This window comes from Hyperoodon ampullatus (genome assembly GCF_949752795.1).
Source record: "Hyperoodon ampullatus genome assembly, contig: SUPER_X_unloc_1, whole genome shotgun sequence".
In the NCBI taxonomy this organism is placed as follows: domain Eukaryota; kingdom Metazoa; phylum Chordata; class Mammalia; order Artiodactyla; family Ziphiidae; genus Hyperoodon; species Hyperoodon ampullatus.
The window spans coordinates 1,898,977-1,911,395 of record NW_027641097.1 but is presented as its reverse complement, the minus strand read 5'-3'; the positions used below and the strand labels follow the sequence as shown (position 1 = coordinate 1,911,395).

At 42.6% G+C, this 12,419-nt stretch overlaps 1 long non-coding RNA gene across 1 annotated transcript in view; it reads left to right on the top strand.

Moving 5' to 3' along the window:
- Positions 1-11,113, top strand: part of LOC307069972 — a 264,159-nt gene extending 253,046 nt beyond the window's left edge. Inside the window, exons 2-3 of the long non-coding RNA XR_013811508.1 lie at positions 9,127-9,221; positions 10,997-11,113. This is a non-coding gene — a long non-coding RNA (uncharacterized lncRNA). The remainder of the gene's footprint in view (positions 1-9,126; positions 9,222-10,996) is intronic.
- The last annotated feature ends 1,306 nt before the right edge of the window (positions 11,114-12,419 follow it).

The window sequence follows — 12,419 nt, the reverse complement described above, 5'->3', positions numbered from 1 at the left end:
CATTGTGATGACAAGGTCATGGATTATTGTGAAGACCAGTGTCAGGGAGCATTGTGATGACATATGTCATTGTCCATTGTGATGACAATGCCATGGAGCATTGTGATACCAAGTGTCATGGAGGACTGTGATGACAAAGGTAATGGAGCATTGTGATGACAATGGCTTGGAGCATTGTGTTGACAAGGGCATGGAGCATTGTTATAACAAGGGCCATTGATAATTTTGATGACAATTCATGAAGCATTGTGATGACAACCACATGGAGCTGGCTATGACAGGTGTCATGGAGCATTGCGATGAAAAGTGCATAGAGAATTGTGATGACAAAGCATTTAACACTGTGAGGAGAAGTGTCATGGAGCATAGTGATTACAAGGACGTGGAGAACTGTGATCACCAAAGACATGGAGCATTGTGATGACCAGGGCATGCAGCATTGTGATGGCAAGACCGTGGAGCATTGTGATGAGAAGACCATGGCTAATTGTGATGACGAGTGTCATGGAGCACTGTAATGACAAGGGATATGGAGCATTGTGATGGCAGGTGTTATAGAGAATTCTGATGACAGCGGTCATGGAGCATTGTAATGACAAGGGTCATGGAGCATTCTGATGACAAGCTTATGGAGTATTGTGATGACAATGGCAAGGAGCATTGTGATGAAAATGGCATGGAGCATTGTGATGAAGAAGGCATGGAGCCTTTTTATGACAGGGTTCAAGGAGCATTCTGACGACAAGTGTTAGGGAGCATTGTGATGGCAAGTGTATTGAGAATTGTGATGACAAAGGTCATGGAGCATTGTGATGACAAAGGCATGGTGTATTGTGATGACAGGCATCATTGAGCGTTGTGATGACAAGAATTATGGAACATTGTGATCACAAGGGTTTGGAGCATTGTGATGACAGGGGTCATGGATCATTTTGATTTAAAGGAGCATGGAGCATTTTGATGCCAATGGTCATGGAGCTTTGTGATGACAAAGGTCATGGAGCATTTTGATTACAATGTCGTGGTGCATTGTGATGAGAAGGGCATGGAGCATTGTGATGACAAGTGTCATGGAGCACTGTGATGACATGCGTCACATAGCATTGTGATTACGGGTTCATGGAGCATTGGGATGACAAGGGCAGGATCATTGTGATGACAAGTGTCATGGAGCATTTTGATGACAAGAGTCCCAGATCACTGTTTTGTCAGGGGTCATGGAGCACTGTGATGACAGTGGTCATGGAGCATTGTGATGACAGGGGTCATGGAGCATTGTGATGAGAATGTCATGGAACATTGGGCTGAAAATGTTCATGGAGTATTGTGATGACAGCAGTCATGGAGCATTGTGATGACAAGGGAATGGAGCATTGTGATGACAAGGTCTTGGGGCATTGTGATGAGAAAACCATGGAGCCTTGTGATGACAAGTCTCATGGAGCATTCTGATGTAAATGGGCATGGAGCATTGTGATTACAGGGGTCTTGGAGCATTCTGATTACAAGGGAAAGGAGCATTGCGATGAGAAAGCCATGGAGCATTCTGATGACATCCATTATGGATCTTTGTGATCACAAGGGCATGCAGCACTGTGAGTACATGGGTCTTGGAGCCTTGTGATGACAAGGGTCATGGAGCCTTGTGATGACAAGGCTGTGGAACATTTTGATGACAGAGATCATGGAGCATTATAATGACAGGGGTAATGGAGCATTGTGATGACAAGGCCATGTGGAATTGGTCTGAAAAGTTTCATGGATTATTGTTATGAGAGTGGGCATGGAGCATTGTGATGACAAGGGCCCGGAATACTGTGGTACAGGGTTCATGGAGAACTGTAATGACAAGGGCATGGGGCAATGTTATGAGAAGTGCATCGAGCATTTTGATGGCAAGCGTCATGTAGATTTGTGATCACAAGGGCATCGTGCAATGTGCAGAGAAGGTTCATGGAGCATTGTGATGACAATGACATGGAGCATTGTGATGCCAAGGGTAATAGAGCTTTGTGATGACAAAGGTCATGGAGCATTTTGATGACATGTGTTATGGAGCATTGTGAGGTCAGGGGTCATGGAGCATTGTGATGAAATGGGTCATGGAGCATTTTGCTGACATGGGTTATGGAGCACTGTGATGTCAGGGGTCATGGAGCACTGTGATGATAAGGGCATGTAGTATTGGAATGACAGGGGTCATGGAACATTGTGATGACAAGGGTGAGGGAGTATTGTGATGACTACTGATGGCACATTGTGATATTAGTGGTGACAGAGCATTTTGATGAGAAGTTCATGGAGCATTGTGATGACAAACTGGTGTAGCATTGTGTTGACAAGCACATGGAGCATTGTGATGACAAGTCTCATTGAGTATTGTGCTGAGAAAGGCATGGAGCATTGTGATGACATGGGTCATGGAGCATTGGTCTGACAAGTTTCATGGATTATTGTGATGACAGTGGGAATGGTGCATTGTGATGACAAGAGCATGGAACATTGTGATGACAACGTCATGGATTATTGTGAAGACAGGTGTCAGGGAGCATTTTGATGACATATGCCATGGTCCATTGTGATGTCAATGACATGGAGCATTGTGATGCCAAGTGTCATGGAGGATTGTGATGACAAAGGTAAGGGAGCATTGTGATGACAAGGGCATGGATCACTGTGATGACAAGGGCCATTGAGAATTTTAATGACCAGGTCTTGAAACATCGTGATGACAAGCACATGGAGCTTGTTATGACAGGGATCATGGAGCATTGTGATGACAAGTGCATGCAGAATTGTGATGCCAAGAGCATATATCATTGTGATGAGAAGTGTCAAGAAGCATTGTGATGACAAGGACGTGGAGAATTGTGATGACAAGGGACATGGAGCATTGAGATAACCAGGGCATGGAGCATTGTGATGGTAAAATCGAGAAGCATTGTGATGAGAAGACCTTGGGTAATTGTGATGACGAGCATCATGGCGCACTGTACTGACAAGGGGCAAGGAGCATTGTGATGACAGGTGTCAGGGAACATTGTGATGACATGGGTCATGTAGCATTGTGATGAAAAGGGCATGGAGCATTGTGATGACAAGGGCTTGGAGCATTGTTATGACAAGTGTCATGAAGCATTGTGATGACAATGGCAGGGAGCATGGTGATGACAAGGGACATTGAGAATTTTTATAACAATGTCATGAAGCATTGTGATGACAAGGATATGGAGCTTGCTATGACAGGGTTCAGGGAGCATTGCAATGACAAGTGCATGGAGAATTGTGATGAGAAGTGTCAAGGAACATTGTGATGACAAAGAGGTGGAGAATTGTGATGACAAGGGACATGGAGCATTGTGATGATCAGGGCATGGAGCAATGTGATGGCAAGACCGTGGAGTATTGTGATGAGAAGGCCATGGATAATCGTGGTGACAAGCATCATGGAGCATTATGATGACAAGAGCCATGGAGCATTCTGACATAAGATATCCCTTATGAAGGAAATGTAAACATGGGTACACATGAACTGAATTAGTAAAGAGAACAGAGTCTCACATAGAGAAAACATACTTATGCCTGCTTAAGGGGAAAGGAGAGGTGGGGAGATGCATAAAACCAGAGTTTGATATTAGCACAGGTACCATTCCATAATCCAAATACAGAATAGACAAGACCTACTCCTTCCTCAGTGAACGGGACTCAACACCCCTACTCTCCGCAGAGGAATATATCTGACTAGTAAGAATCTTAAAACCTATGTATTGATATGTCACCGTAAGGGAATCAAGTGTGTCCAGACTGGCATAAACATGGCAGTAAAAATCAGCTCAAACCCACTATAAAAAGAATTTCGAAAACAAATAAAAAAAACAGGGAAATTCTTTACAATTCCTTCAGGGGCTCTGATGAAACCTGGAATGACACTATCTAAAACATCAGCTGGATGTGGCATAAGGCTGCACACGTGGGACTGAGAGGATTGGTGAGATTCAGTGAGCAAATGGAGACCATTTAAAGCAATAATGCGTGCCACACATTCCAAGGGTCCCAACTCTCCAGGTTGAAGGGAATATTACTACAGCTATAACATGTACGGGAAACATAGAGAATGGATACACTGTGAAGAAACGAAAGGTTTCTAAAACTCAACTAATAGTCCCTCTCCTGGTGCTCTGGTTTGACATTCCAACTGCTGTACTATCAATCTCCCAACTTCGAGATTCAACCCCTCAAACCTCCTGTTTCGCACAGGTTGCCAATTTGGCAGAGGATGATAGGGAAGAGGGAGAACCAATGAGAGAGTAGCTGTTAGGCATTTGGACGGGCACATGTCACTCTAATTTCCCAGCAGGAAGGAGAATTAACCAAAGTCTCAGCCACCCTCCGGGAACCAATATAGTTCCTGAACCTAAATTTTAGACTTGCGGTCAGCTCACAAAAAACGAGTTGAAAAATGGAGCTCACGGGCACAGCAATACAGAAAGTGGCAGAGTAATAATGGACAACTATCATCCAAATATCTGTTGAGGGAAGGCAACGAGGCGGACTTGAAAGCGAGCCAGAATAGCAGGAAACAGATTTCAAGAGGTACATTGGAATCGCCTTTAAAGCACAGGAAGAGGGACACAACTTCGACAGTGATGCACTTAGCTAAAAAAGGGTGTATGCGTTTTCTCATGAATATATTCAGGAGAAAACGCATACACACTTTTTGGCCAAGCAAGCAAGCGGACAATGCAAATCTGCACTACAAAGAAGTATCACATCCCACTGGTCAAAAGGGCCATCCGCAAAATTTGTAAAAAAATAGAAAGGCAAGACAGGGCCTGGAGAACAGGGAGCCTAGTTATGCTGATGGGCCGGATGTAATTTGCCAACTGCCTCTCTGGAGGAGTGCATTGTGTTCCCTAAAACAAGTAAACAACAGAGCTACAGACCCAAGGGCACTTCCAATCTACGGAATATACCTTGGGAAAATTGAAAATCAATAGGACAGAGCCACCCCAAAATTTAGGGCTGCACTGCTTACAAGAACCTCAACTTGGGTCCACCTAAAATATCCCAGGAAAGACAAAAATGGTTAAAGAAATTGTGTTACTTACGTACGATGGATTATCCCTCAGCCATGTAATCAATGTCCTAAGGCCAGTAGCAGCAAAATGATTGGATTCAGGAACGATGATTCTAAGTGAAATACGTCAGAGAGAAAAAGAAACTTAACATAAGATATCACTTATGAAGGTACTGTAAACATGGGTACACATGAACTGAGTTAGGAAAGAGAAAAGAATCTCACATTTAGAAAACACTCTTATGCCTGCTTAATGGGGAAGGAGAGGTGGGGTGATGCATAAAACCAGAGTGTGATATTAGTACATGTACCGTTCAAAAAAGCACCTAACGATTAGCCAAAACCTACACCTTACTAAGTGAAAGGGACTCAAAACCCCATATTTCCCTCATAGGAGTATATCTGACTAGTAAAATCTTAAAACCTATGTATTGATATGTCTCCTTAAGGGAATCATGTGTGTCTTGACGGGCATAAACATGGCAGTGAGAATCAGATTAAACCCACTATAAAAAGGAGATTGAAAAACAAAACAAAAAAACAGGGAAATTCTTTACAATTCCTTCAGGGGCTCCGATGATACCTGGAATGACCCTATCTACAATGACAGCTGGATGTGGCATAAGGCTGGACACCTCGGACTGAGAGGACTGGTGAGATTCGGTGAGCAAATGCAGACCATTTAAAGCAATAATGTGTGTCACACATTCAAAGGGTCCCAACTCTCCAGGTTGAAGGGAATATTACTATCGCTATAATATGTACGGAAAACCTAGAGAATGGACACAGTGTGAATATGAAAGGTTTCTAAAACTCAACTAATAGTCTCTCTCCTGGTGCTCCGGTTTGATTTTCCAACTGCTTTACTATCAATGTCCCAACATGGAGAGACAGCCCCTTTAACCTCAAGGATAGCACAGGTTGCCAATTTGGCAGAGGATGAAAGGGAAGAGGGAGAAACAATGAGAGAGTAGCTGTTAGGCATTTGGACGGGCCCATGTCACTCTAATTTCCCATCAGGAAGAAGAATTAACCAAAGTCTCAGCCACTCGCCGGGAACCAGTAAAGGTCCTGAACCAAAATTTTGGACTTGCGGTCAGCTAATAAAAAATGAGTTAAAAAATGGAGCTCAGGGGCACAGCAATTCACAAACTGGCAGCGTAATAAAGGACAACTATTGTTCAAAAATCTGTTGAGGGAAGGCAACGAGATGGAATTGAAAGCGAGCCAGAATAGCAGGAAACAGATTTCAAGAGGTACATTGGAATCACATTTAAAGCACAGGAAGAGGGGCACAACTTCGACAATGATGCACTTGGCCATTAAGGGCATATGCGTTTCCTCCAGATTATATTCAGGAGAAAATGCATATGCCCTTTTTGGTCAAGCAAGCAAGCGGGCAATGCAAATCTGCACAACAAAGAAGTATCACTTCCCACCGGTCAAAAGGGACATCCGCAAAATGTGTAAAAAACCAGAAAGGCAAGACAGGCCCTGGAGAACAGGGAGCTTACTTATGCAGAAGGGCAGGATGTAAATTGCCAACTGCCTCTCTGGAGGAGTGCACTGTGTTCTCTAAAACAAGTAAACAACAGAGCTACAGAGCCAAGGGCACTTCCAGTCTATGGAATATACATTGGGAAAACTGAAAATCAATAAGACAGAGCCACCCCAAAATTTAGGGCTGCACTGCTTACAAGGACCTCAACTTGGGTCCACGTAAAATATCACGGGAAAGACAAAAATGGTTCAAGAAATTGTGTTACTTACGTACGATGGAATATTCCTCAGCCATGAAATCAATGTCATAAGGCCAGTAGCAGCAAAATGAGTGGATTCAGGTACGATGATTCTAAGTGAAATAAGTCACAGAGAAAAAGGAACTTATCATAAGATATCACTTATGAAGGTCCTTTAAAATTGTCTGGATACACATAATCTGAGGTAGGAAAGAGAACAGAGTATCACATTTAGAAAACATTCTTGTGCCTGCTTAAGGGGGGAAGGAGAGGTTGTGTGATGCATAAAATCAGAGTTTGATATTAGTACAGGTACCGTTCCAAAAACCACCTACGGAATAGACAAGACTTACACCTTCCTCAGTGAAAGGGACTCAAAACACAATATTACCGCCGAGGAATATATCTGACTAGTAAAAATCTTAAAACCTGTGTATTGATATGTCACCGTAAGCGAATCAAGTGTGTCTAGACTGGCATAAACATGGCAGTAAGAATCAGCTGAAACCCACTATAAAAAGAATTTCGAAAACAAAACAAAAAAACAGGGAAATTCTTTAAAATTCCTTCAGGGGCTCTGATGAAACCTGGAATGACCCTATCTACAACGACAGCTGGATGTGGCATAAAGCTGGACACTTGGGATTGAGAGTATTGGTGAGATTGGGTGAGCAAATGCAGACCATTTAAAGCAATAATGTGTGGCACACATTCCACGGGTCCCAACTCTCCAGGTTGAATGAGTATTACTACAGCTATAACGTGTACGGGAAACCTAGAGAATGGACACACTGTGAATATGAAATGTTTCTAAAACTCAACTAATATTCCCTCTCCTGGTGCTCTGGTTAGACTTTCCAACTGCTGTACTATCAATGTCCCAACTTGGAGAGACAGCCCCTTTAACCTCCTGTTTCGCACATGTTGCCAATTTGGCAGAGGATGAAAGGGAAGAGGGAGAACCAATGAGAGAGTAGCTGTTAGGCATTTGAAAGGGCACATGTCACTCTAATTTCCCGGCAGGTAGAAGAATTAGCTAAAGTCACAGCCACCCGCCGGGAACCAGAATAGATCCTGAACCAAAGTTCTGGACCTGCCATCAGCTCACAAAAAACGAGTTAAAAAATGGAGCTCAGGGGCACAGCAATTCACAAACTGGCAGAGTAATAAAGGACAACTATCGTCCAAAAATCCATTGAGGGAAGGCAACAAGGCGGACTTGAAAGTGAGCCAGAATAGCAGGAAACAGATTTCACGAGGTACATTGGAATCACCTTTAAAGCACAGGAAGAGAGGCACAACTTCGACAGTGATGCACTTGGCCAAAAAGGGCGTGTGCGTTTTCTCCTGCATATATTCAGGAGAAAACACATACACCCTTTTTGGCCAAGCAAGCAAGCGGGCAATGCAAATCTGCACTACAAAGAAGTATCACTTCCAATCGGTAAAAAGGGACATATGCAAAATGTGTAAAAACCACAATGGCAATAAAGGCCCTGGAGAACAGGGAGCCTAGTTATGCTGATGGGCAGGATGTAAATTGCCAACTGCCTCTCTGGAGGAGTGCATTCTGTTCCCTAAAACAAGTAAACAACAGAGCTACAGAGCCAAGGGCACTTCCAGTCTAAGGAAGATATCTTGGGAAAACTGAAAATCAATAAGACACAGCAAACACAAAATTGAGGGCTGCACTGCTTACAAGAACCACAAATTGGGTACACCTTAAATATCCTAAGAAAGACAAAAATGCTTCAAGAAATTGTGGTACTTACGTACAATGGAATACCCCTCAGCCATGAAATCAATGTCATAAGACCAGTAGCTTCAAAATGAGTGGATTCAGATACGATGATTCTAAGTGAAATAAGTCACAGAGAAGAAGAAACTTATCATAAGATATCACTTATGAAGGTCCTGTAAACATGGCTACACATGAACGGAGTTAGGAAAGAGAATAGTGTCTCACATTTAGAAAACACTCTTATGCCTGCTTAACGGGGAAGGAGAGATAGGGTGATGCATAAAACCAGAATTTGATAGTAGTTCAGGTACCGTTCCAAAAACCAGATACGGAATAGACAAGACCTACACTTTCCTCAGTGAAAGGGACTCAAAACCCCATATTTCCTGCAGAGGAATATATCTGACAAGTAAGAATCTTAAAATCTATGTATTAATATGTCTCCGTAAGGGAATCAAGTGTGTCTAGACTGGCATAAACATGGCAGTGAGAATCAGCTCAAACCCATTATAAAAAGAAAATTCAAAAAGAAAACAAAAAAAGAGGAAAATTCTTTACAATTCCTACAGGGTCTCTGATGAAACCTGGAATGACCCTATCTATAATGACAGCTGGATGAGGCATAAGGCTGGACACTTGGAACTGAGAGGATTCGTGAGATTCGGTGAGCAAATGCAGACCATTTAAAGCAATAATGCGTGGCACACATTCCAAGGTTCACAGCTCTCCAGGTTGAAGGGAATATTACTACAGCTATAACATGTACGGGAAACCTAGAGAATGGACACACATTGAATATGAAAGGTTTCTAAAACACAACAAATAATGCCTCTCCTGGTGCTCCAGTTTGACTTTCCAACTGCTTTACTATCAATCTCCCAACTTGGAGAGACAGCTCCTTTAAACTCCTGTTTCGCACAGGTTGCTAATTTGGCAGAGGATGAAAGGGAAGAGGGAGAACCAATGAGAGATAGCTGTTAGGGATTTGGACGGGCACATGTCACTCTAATTCCTGTCAGGAAGAAGAATTAACCAAAATCACAGCCACCCGCCGGGAACCAGTATAGATCCTGAACCAAAATTTTGGACTTGGGGTCAGCTCACAAAAAACGAGTTGAAAAATGGAGCTCAGGGGCACAGCAATTCACAAACGGGCAGAGTAATAAAGGACAACAATCCTCCACATATCTGTTGAGGGAAGGCAATGAGGCAGACTTGAAAGCGAGCCAGAATGCAGGAAACAGATTTCGAGAGTTACATTGGAATTGCCTTTAAAGCACAGGAAGAGGGGCACAATTTTGACAAGGATGCACTTGGACAAAAAAGACGTATGCGTTTTCTCCTGAATATATTCAGGAGAAAATGCATACGCCCATTTTGGCCAAGCAAGCAAGCGGGCAATGCAAATCTGCACTACAAAGAAGTATCACTTCCCACCGCTCAAAAGGGACATCCCCAAAATGTGTAAAATAAAGAAAGGCAAGACAGGCCCAGGAGAACAGGGAGCCTAGTTATGCTGATGGGCAGGATGTAAATTGCCAACTGCCTCTTTGGAGGAGTGCATTGTGTTCCCTAAATCAAGTAAACATCAGAGCTACAGAGCCAAGGGCACTTCCAGTCTAGGGAAGATACCTTGGGAAAACTGAAAATAAATAAGACAGAGCCACCCCAAAATTTAGCGCTGCACTGCTTACAAGAACCTCAACTTGGGTACACCTTAAATATCCCAGGAAAGACAAAACGGTTCAAGAAATTGTGTTTCTTATGTACGATGGAATATCCCTAAGCCATGAAATCAATGTCATAAGGGCAGTAGCAGCAAAATGAGTTGATTCAGGTACGATGATTCTAAGTGAAATAAGTCACAGGGTAAAATAAACTTATCATAATATAACACTTATGAATGTCCTGTAAACATGGCTACACATGATCTGAGTTAGGAAAGACAACAGAACAATGAAACTTATCATAAGTTATCACTCATAGCGGGAATGTACACATGGTTACACATGAACTGAATTACAAACACAACAGAGTCACACATTTAGAAAACAAACTTCTGCCTGATTATCGGGAAAGGCGAGTTGGGGTGATGCATAAATACACAGTCCTTAATTAGCACAGATATCGTTCCCTAAACCAAGTATGTAATAGACAGCACCTACTCCCGGCAAAGTGAACTGGACTCAACAACCCCTATTCATTGAAGAGGAATATATCTGACTAGTAAGAATTTTAACACATATGTATTCTCATGTCTCCATAAATGAATCATGTGTGTGTCTAATGACTTGAACACAGCACTGAAATTCAGCTAAACCACCTTATAAAAATAAATTTCAAAAGCAAAATGGAAAAACCGTGAAACAGGGAGAAAGTCTTAAAAATTACGTTCAGGGCCTGTGATGCAACCTGGATTGACCACCTTTACATCCACAGGTGGATGAGACATAAGACTGGACACTGGGGTCTGACAAGATTCCTGAGGTTCTGTGAGCAAAAGAACACCACTTAGAGCAATACTGTGTGCTACCCATTCCAGTGGCCCAAACTCTCCAGGTTTAAGGGAATCTTCCTACAGTTAAGACATGCTTGGGGAACCCAGTGGATGGTACACTGTGTAATCGGTAAAGTTTTCTAAAAGGTACCTCATTTTTCCTTTCCTCATGATCGGCTTCGCCATTCCATCTGCATTACTAAAAATCTCCCCACTTGGAGTGTCAGCGCCTTTACCCTCCTGTTATTCACAGTTTGCAAATTGTGCAGAGGATGAACAGGAAGTGGGGAAACAAATGAGAGATTAGCTCTAGGTGTTTGAATGGGCACATGTCACTCTAGTTTCCCATCAGGAAAAAGAATTAAACACAGGCTCAGCCTGCAACACCGGGACCAGACTAGGACCTAAAACCATCCTGCGGTATTGCAGCCAGCTCACAAATAAGCAAGTTGAAAAATGGAAATCAGGGGCACAGCAATTCACAAACTTGCAGAGTTATAAAGGACAACTATCATCCAGAAATATATTGAGGTAAGGCAGTGAAGAGGATTTGAAAGCAAGGCAGAACTGAAGGAAACAGATTTCAAGAGGTAGATTGGAGTCATTTTTAAAGCACATGAAAAACGACAGAACTTCGACAATGTTGCCCTTGGCCGAAAAGGGAGTATGTGTATTTTCTTGAATATATTCGGGAAAAAAATGCATACGCCCTTTTTGGCCAAGCAAGCCATCAGGCATTGCAAATCCACCCTACATAGAAGTGTCACTTACCTCCGGTCAAAAGGGCCATCCGCAAATAGTGTAAAAACCACAAATACAGGACAGGCCATGGAGAAAAGGGAGCCTGGTTACACCGATGGACAGGATGTAAATGGCCAACAGGCTCTCTGGAGAACTGTATGTTGTTTTCTAAAACAGAGCTACAGAGCATAGCACACTTCCACACATGGGCGTGTATTTTGGGAAAACTAAAAATCCACAAAACACAGCCAGTCCAAAGTTTAGAGCTGCTCTGTTTACAAGAACCTCGACTTTGGTACACTTTAAATATCCCAGGAAAGGGAAAATAATGGATAAAGATGTTGTGGTACTTATATACAATGGAATGTCACTCAGACATAAAATCCATGTCATAAGGCCAATAGCAGCATAATGAATGGCTTTAGGTATGATGATGCTAAGGGAAATGAGCCACAAAGAAAAAGAAACTTATTGTAATATATCACTTATAGAGGGAATGTAAACATGGATACACATGAACTGAATTTCAAAAGAAAACAGAGTTACACATTTAGAAAACACACTTATGCCTCCTTAAGGGAAAGGTGACGTGGGGTGATGTGTAAAAGCAGAGTTTGAAATTAG